The sequence below is a fragment of the Pholis gunnellus genome (genome assembly GCF_910591455.1).
Source record: "Pholis gunnellus genome assembly, chromosome: 4".
Taxonomy (NCBI): domain Eukaryota; kingdom Metazoa; phylum Chordata; class Actinopteri; order Perciformes; family Pholidae; genus Pholis; species Pholis gunnellus.
This window is the reverse complement of record NC_136530.1, coordinates 23072559-23080705: the sequence shown is the minus strand read 5'-3', so window position 1 is coordinate 23080705 and position 8147 is coordinate 23072559.

The window sequence follows — 8147 nt, the reverse complement described above, 5'->3', positions numbered from 1 at the left end:
CTTGGCACCTGATCGCCCGCATGGACCACGTGAGTCGCCCGCAAGGCATGTTCTCAAAACTCTAGTCACCATGGGGCTCCGTCTAAAAATTGTACTACTGTTCTTTTTGTATCAAAAATCTGAAAGGCGGGCGCTACAAAGAATAAATGCAAAATATACGAGGCTGGCTGTTAAATGTATAATGCGTTATACCTCTATTGGCATCACAATGGTCAATTGTACAATTTAACAGTAACCAAATCTATTTTTTTAAAGTAATAAATGCAAAAATTACGGTATTTAATTTTTGTTCATATTACGGTGTATTTCCGTTATCAGTATAATGTTAAGTACATTTAACAGTGACAAAATGTATTTTTTTTACAAGAAATACATGCACAAAATATATATGTTTACGGTGTTTCACTGTCAGATAAACTGAATATAACCTATTTACAATTTATGGTCTCTTACTGTTGTGTTTTAACAGTTTTTCACTGTAAAATTCACTGACTTTTCTTACAGTGTACAAAATCTTTAAAGAAGACCTCGCCTCTGTATTGCTAGAATCCTTAAATTGGACACTCAGCAAAGCTGTGGCTCCACCATCATGGAAAGAGGCCATGATATCAGTCATCCCAAAAGAAGGTAAAAATAAAGAATTTTGTGAATCTTACCGTCCAATTTCTATATTGAATGTAGACTATAAACTGTTTATATCTATAATCTCAAAAAGAATTGAACACTTTCTACCCAAATTAATAAATGAAGATCAGACAGGGTTTATAAAAGGCCGACAAACACAGGATAACATCAGACGAACCCTACACATTATAGAACAGGCTAATAAACAACATAGTGCCACTCTGGTCAGACTCGATGCGGAAAAGGCGTTTGATAGAGTCAGCTGGTCTTTTCTGTACAGAGTGCTAGAGAAGCTGGGTTTTAATAACCAATTCATTAGGTGCATACAATCTTTATATAGAGACCCAACCGCTAGAATAAAGATCAATGGCCATCTGACAGGTAGTTTTACGCTGTTTAGAGGCACTCGCCAGGGTTGCTGCCTTAGCCCCTCCCTCTTTGCAATATTCATATAGCCTCTGGCTCAGGCTATCAGACAAAACAAAGAGCTGAAAGGGATCAATATAGCAAAGGAGGAACATATAATAGGACTTTTTGCAGATGACATTATTACCTATCTCCAAAATCCCAACTCATCAATTCCCAAACTTATGACAATTTTAGCTGACTACGGTCGGATGTCGGGCTATAAACTAAACATCACAAAAACACAGGTACTCTCTCTTAACTACATACCAAGTAAGGCAATTAGGCAGAAATATAAATTGAAGTGGGAAGTAAAATCGATAAAATATTTGGGAGTGCTAATCACTCAGGAAATGAACAAAATATATGAAACAAACTACAATATAATAAACGATAGGATACGGAAAGATATAACAAAATGGTCAACACTAGTATTGGATTTTAGTTCAAGAATTGAGGTGGTGAAAATGAATGTACTGCCAAGGTTGCTTTACCTCTTCTTATCACTACCAGTCAGAATCCCAGAATCTCAGTTTACAGCATGGGACAAACAGATATCCCGGTTTATCTGGGGCCACGGGTAAAATTCAAGACACTCCAAATTGACAAGATAAACAGAGGTCTAGCACTGCCAAATGTCAGAGAATACTACTACGCAGCTCAATTGAGATACATTGTTTATTGGTGCTCCCCGGAGTATCAAGTGGGATGGAAACATATTGAGCTAAACCTGGATCAATCTCAAACTCAGGCCAGGCTAGGTGGAAAAGAATATACTGACCAAAAGGGAGAACATTTTATTTTAGAAGAAACACTGACAATTTGGAATGAGATAGTCAAAAAATACAAACTGGAAGGAGACAGTAAACTTCTGATTTGGCCTTCTCAGACCCCCAGGTTTAGACCTGGACAGATAGATAATACTTTTGTACGCTGGAGAAAAAAAGGGATAACCGCGGTATGTACACTCATAGAGGGAAAAACTTTAAAAACTTTTGTAAAACTCAAAAGAGAATTTAACTTAGAAAATGGGGACCTGTTCAGATATTCACAGCTAAGACATTTCTATGATACAGAAATTAAAAAAAGGAATTTCATCAGAAGGTAATGAAGTGATTGAAGTGTTGACAGGTGCATACAAACAAACCCCCTCAAAGTTGGTTTCCAAACTGTACAGGAGTTTACAAAAAACGAAACGGAAGAAACACACTATATGTAAAACTGAAATGGGAAGTAGAACTGAATGTTGAACTGTCGAAGAGTGATTGGCATTCCATGTATAGAACGCAACAAACATCCACTAGCTATAGAAGATGGAGGGAATTCGGTTGGAAGAACTTAATTTGCTTTTTTATTACACCCTACATAAAACAAACAATTGGGTAAAGAGCAGCCATGCTGGAGACAGTGTGAGCAGATGAATGCTAACCACTCACACATTTTCTGGACATGTATACAAATACAAACATTCTGGGACAGAGTTATTCAGACTCTGGAGGAGATCCTATGCTACAAGATTCCCAGGGACCCCCGGATTGTGTACCTGGATTGATGCCTGGCGACATAATTCAAAAGAAGGACATCTACGTCTTTAAAATCCTGATACTCGCAAGTAAAAAGGCCATCACAAGGAGCTGGATGAAATGTGACCCTCCAAGCCCAGGACAGTGGCTGGACATTGTAGAGGAAATATATTCCATGGAAAAATGTACTCTTTTTCTAAGGATCAAAGCAGGGATCCATGATCAATGCTGGAGAAAATGGACTGTATACAAGAGAAAAGATGAGTAATGCTCTCTCAGCTGGCCTGAAAAAAAAATAGAGAGAAAAAAAAGCTCAGACACAAGAAGAAAGAACAGCCAAGGTTGCAAGTGTCCATTATCGAAGAAGGGTGCATGCAAATCCAGTGTCTTAAAATGTATAAGAAAGCCCATAGGCATTTTCCATTGTCATAAATCATCCATTTCTTCCATTTACTAGCATTTACTCTCTCTCTAAGCTGAAATGTCCTTTTTTTTCCGCAGTATAAATCTTTCTTGTGATTTATAACCATTATTCTATAGTAAGGGATTCAGTCTTATACCAATTTCTTGTTATTTCCTTGTAACTTGTGATCAATGATATGTCAGATAAATATCTATCATTATCAGTGGCATAATCATGTATATTTCCAAGAGACAGAACTTTGCATTCCTTAGGTATTGCATATCCCAGAATACCTTCAATTGTAACATGCACATTTTGCCAAAATGTTTGTAATTTATGACACACCGAAAAATAAAAGAGAGGGTATGCTCCTCTATTCTGACATACCCACCAACATGATTGTTGTGAACCAGGTTGTTTCCTCTCTATTTTAGGTGTAATGAAGTAGCGGGTTAGATTTTTCCACCCAAACTCCCTCCATGTCATTGAATTTCACATATTTCTCAAGTTTATTAAGGAACCACCACCAAGCTAAAGGGCCTTCAATAATACCCAGTGGTTACACTTATGCATTAGTGTTTCCAGTATAGTTTGCTTCTTAGCTTTGTGAAGGAGTCACACCCACTGGTGTAAAGCCAATTATTGAAAACGCCTTTCATTTGGCTTTCCGTTGAGCTCTGTCATGACTCAAGGCAATTTTTCCCATTTGCTTTCTTGCAGAGAGTTAGATGAAGAGATCAGTAACACTTTTATGTCTAAAGACTGTATGAAGCTCGGAGACGTTAGCTTAGCTTAGAAAGCAGACTGGAAACAGCTGTCCAAACTAAGGGAACACAATTTGAGGGTGTTATGTGCAGGACTATTCCATGTCTGAAGGGAATATATAAAAGAAGGAAGGGTCATTATGTCACAGTGACACCATTATAATTGTGCTACCGGTATAAAGGTCCAGATTTATACAGTGATATCAAATTTGGCGATTAACGCCACACCCTGACAATAATAGGAAACATTATCGAGAGAGCTGGCTGACGTCAGCCTTCCTGAATGCTATCAAACATTAAAACAGTTTGATGGTTAATTAGTTATTGATAACAAAGATGCTCTTTTACAACCAAATACGTCTAGCATAGTACCAGATTGGCACCAATGTGAGTTCAGTGACATAATGGCCCTTCCTTATTTCTAGGCTCCTTGGACTTTGACCTCTGTCTTTTTTGTATTTACACTCAAAGAAATTGTTTAAAAAACGTAACCCTGATATCCTGCTTGTGCAGTGACCTCCACCTTTCAGGTTCAGCTTTGTGTAGCTGGTGTTTATTAGGTTAATGTCTAAATACCTGTGAGTTTGCCACAGCTTACTTAAAGCCTGCCATCCAACTTAAAACTTTTCCACTAAAAGGAGGAGTGTGAGAAAACAGGTCTGTCTGCCTCATTGTGGCACCACCTACACGTTAGCCACTCAGTGCCAGCCTCCCCAAGGCATATTATTCTATTGTGTGTTTGCATGTGTTGCACAAGGAACCCACTATAAGAATATGCAAGCTCTAGTAATTCAACTCCAGCAGATTTTAATAAAAGGTTTTGAATGTTTGGTGTGAGCTGGTGCTAAGTTTACTGTACGCACAGAAATAAATATATATTGTGTACCAGAGATAGGACAGATGTCCTTGTTGTGACAGTTTTGCAACATTGACTGAAACCAAAAAGCCCAGAAACAGGCATCATAACAATGAATGTGGGGATCACTGCCTTGTTGTCACTCAATGTGGAAGTACTTAAAGATCCTACAATTTAATTAGTTAGTTAAAACGAGGAGAAAGTCTCTGCATCTTGTTTTCTTCCGTCTCTGAAACATTTGCTGCCTCCTCCCTACAATGAAGGTGAATGGATTTCCATTTGTGGTGCACACAGCACGATTTGTATTTGCTAAGTTCAACAGCTATTTTATGTCTTTCCAGAATCTCACTGTGGTTCTGAATGATCCACAGAACACACTGTCAACAGTTTTTATGAGCACTATTTAAACAACTATTTCTATTTCACAATGAGGTCCATCCACAGGCCAATCAGGAGAGACAAGTTAGATGAAGAAAAGATAATTGTTTATTATTAACAGATGATAGGTGATATAAAGTCCTCACAGTCTTTGGCACTTGGACTCTACAGGGAGATTTGTAATTGAGTGGCCTCTGCCCTGAGCAGCAGCAAGATAAATCCCCCCGTGGAGTGTAGACACTGGTGGTGGTCGTGGCTGATGAGTCTGATGGAATGATGAGTTGATGGATCAGATAAATCTGCGAAGACTGGGCGTAGATAGGGAGGTGGAAGGGTGCGTAACAGCAGCATAAACGTACTGAAGGTATAGAGACAATCATATTTTAAAAAGAGACAGCAGCAAGATGATAGGCTAATTGTCGTGGCGCTATTGGATAAAAGACACCAGCTGATCTAAACAGCTGATATCATGATTGACAGCCTCGAACATGACACCAAGGAAATAATGAGTGAGCATGTGTGAGGAGTGAATGGCAGATGTAATAACCTGAATATGAATAAACTACAAGCCTAAGCATGCAAAAGTATAGTCTTCTTCACTGAACTTATGCTAGAGCTTTATCAGCACAGACTTTGTGTTTGGAAACAGTTGTTGAGTTTTAATTATTTTTGGACAACATCACATAACAGATGTGCATCATACAGATAGTAATGAGGTATTCAAGGTGAGTAGCTTGTCTGGCAATACGGCTAATTAATGGTGAATTACCCTTTTGCCCTATGGGTCAATCTCTAAAAACTGGTTACTACTTTTCCCTTTCTTTCATTAGTCCCTCCTTGTAATGCAGGCTTTCTTTTGGCCCAAACTGAGATGACACCCTTCTGAAAGCCTCAGGGGTAATGATTTAGATTCACTCTAGTTCCTCCAGAGACACAGAAAGTACACATCGTACCCAGAACACGCCTCATGAATGGTGAACTGAACTTTATGCATTGAACAATAGAACTCTTAACATGGAGTTCAAGACTTTTCAGATACATTGCTGAAGTCATTACTGCATAATTTGTCCAGTCAGTTAGTCATTTACAACAGCTCATACTTTAACAGTTATTTTCTGGATTTACTATTACTGTACTGCATGTGCATGCCTCTATTGCCTTCTATGATGTCTTCTAAATGTCTTTGCCTTAGAATACTTTCACAAATATACTGTGCAACACAAATCCACTCAGGATCAGCAAATGCTTCAATATCCTGAGCAGGTCCATCACACTCACCTGCACACTCAAATACCTTTGCCCTTGCAACACAGTAGTCCAGTAGGCTTATTGCTTTCCTTTCTTGTATCCTGCTTAAATCCCATATACATTAAAAGTAAACCTAGTAAAATGAAGGGCAGGGCGTTATAAGGGGCTCCATGGGGGATTGCAGATAATCCAGGAATATTCATGTAAATATAGATAAATAAAAAACACATTACCTTTTATTGCTTTATTTGAAGTTCAATAATTTGGGAAACACACTTATTCGCTTTCTTGCCACGAGTTAGACAAGAAGATTGATACCAGTCCAACATCTGTATGTTATAAATGAAGCCATAGTCAGGACACGGTTAGCTTAGCCTAAGTTAGCATAAAGTAGAAGAAGGAGCAAACAGCTAGCTTGGCTCTTTCAGCCTACCAGCACCTTTAAATGTCACGCATTAATACTTAATACATATTGTGTGTTCAACTCGAACTTTCATATTTGCACAGCTAGCCAGGTTTGCTGTTCCCCCTGCTTCCTGTGTTTATGCTAAGCTAACCGGCTGCTGGCTGTAGCTCACAGACTGTATAAAAGAAGTGGACTAAGTCAGTTTTCAAGCTTCGACTTTGGCATTTTGGTTGCCGCGAAAATGTTACAATTAACTTTCATGAACTGAAAACACTATGTTAGGGTTAAAGTTGTAAAATTAAAGCACCCAGACTGGACAAGCCGTGGTAGCGACCTGTCCATCACAAGGTAGCCCTGCCTAAAACATACCCTGATTTATTATTTTACTCTAAATGGGTCTACCATTTACTAAATGAACATCACGCTGTATTGAATAAAGACTTGAAAATAGCTATTGAGCCCATAAACTCATGTACTCATTTACTGAGGTAATTAAATCAAGTGAGAAGTAGAGTCATTTTCTATACAATCCGACTTCCGAAGAGGGGTAGCCCCCTTCTGGCTAATAGGAAGAATGCAAGTTTAAGGCACTTCAACATTGGCTCCACTTTTCAGGCCCCTACGTTGCCGCTTGCTGTAGTAATGTCACAAAATGTTTTACCATTCCCATTATCTGGAAGATCCAAGCCTTTCTAACTCAAAATTAAACTGACCCTTGAAGGCTTCAAAAGATCTCCTTCCTGAGCGTTTGAACAAGTGCAACTGCAGGAAATTAAAACTCACGATTCGCTTCGTCAGGCAGTTTTGACTCAGTGATTCAAGTATCCGCATGTATCCCTTGCTCAGTTAGGAAGCTGTTATCAGACCTATGATTGGACCATATGCTTCACAGCTGTGTTCCAGCAACATACTGCTGAAGGGTGCACGTCTTTATGTGAAAATTTGCATCCGATGGTGGTTATGATAGCAGCCAACACCCCATGCTAGTGGATTTTAGGCCCACTCAAGTTCAAACAAGTAGCCCATAGTTGTCAGCCTTTGTTTTTGTTTGGCAGCAGTTAGGATTGTGTGTGTGTGCACTTGTGTATGTGTTTGGTCTTGTGGAGGCACATTGGTATGTCCCAGACAGGGACTGTGTAGCTGTGTGTACCTACTCAACGAGGCAGAATGTGCTGATACAGCTCTGAGAGTAGGAGTGATGGACCCAGCCCTAACCTGAGGCGACTTCCGGGGCTCAGAGGAGAGATTTCTGCCTTAACTCTCTGTCAAGCTGCCACATGGGAGTCAGAGTGGTCACAAACATTTATGATACTTGCACGTTTTGTTCATCAAGAATATCTTTACAAATGATGATTTTTAAAGCGTGAATGCAATCGTTAGAAGAACGTTAAAACATAAACACAATTCACCACAGTTGCATGATTTCACGTTGTCACCACTATGCTTCCATAATGTATTTGAATTTTGCGCGACACCCCTGACGGGGGTCAGTGTGGGGTATTTACTGATGTATTTTCTGTCGTAAAACAAAGATCTCTTA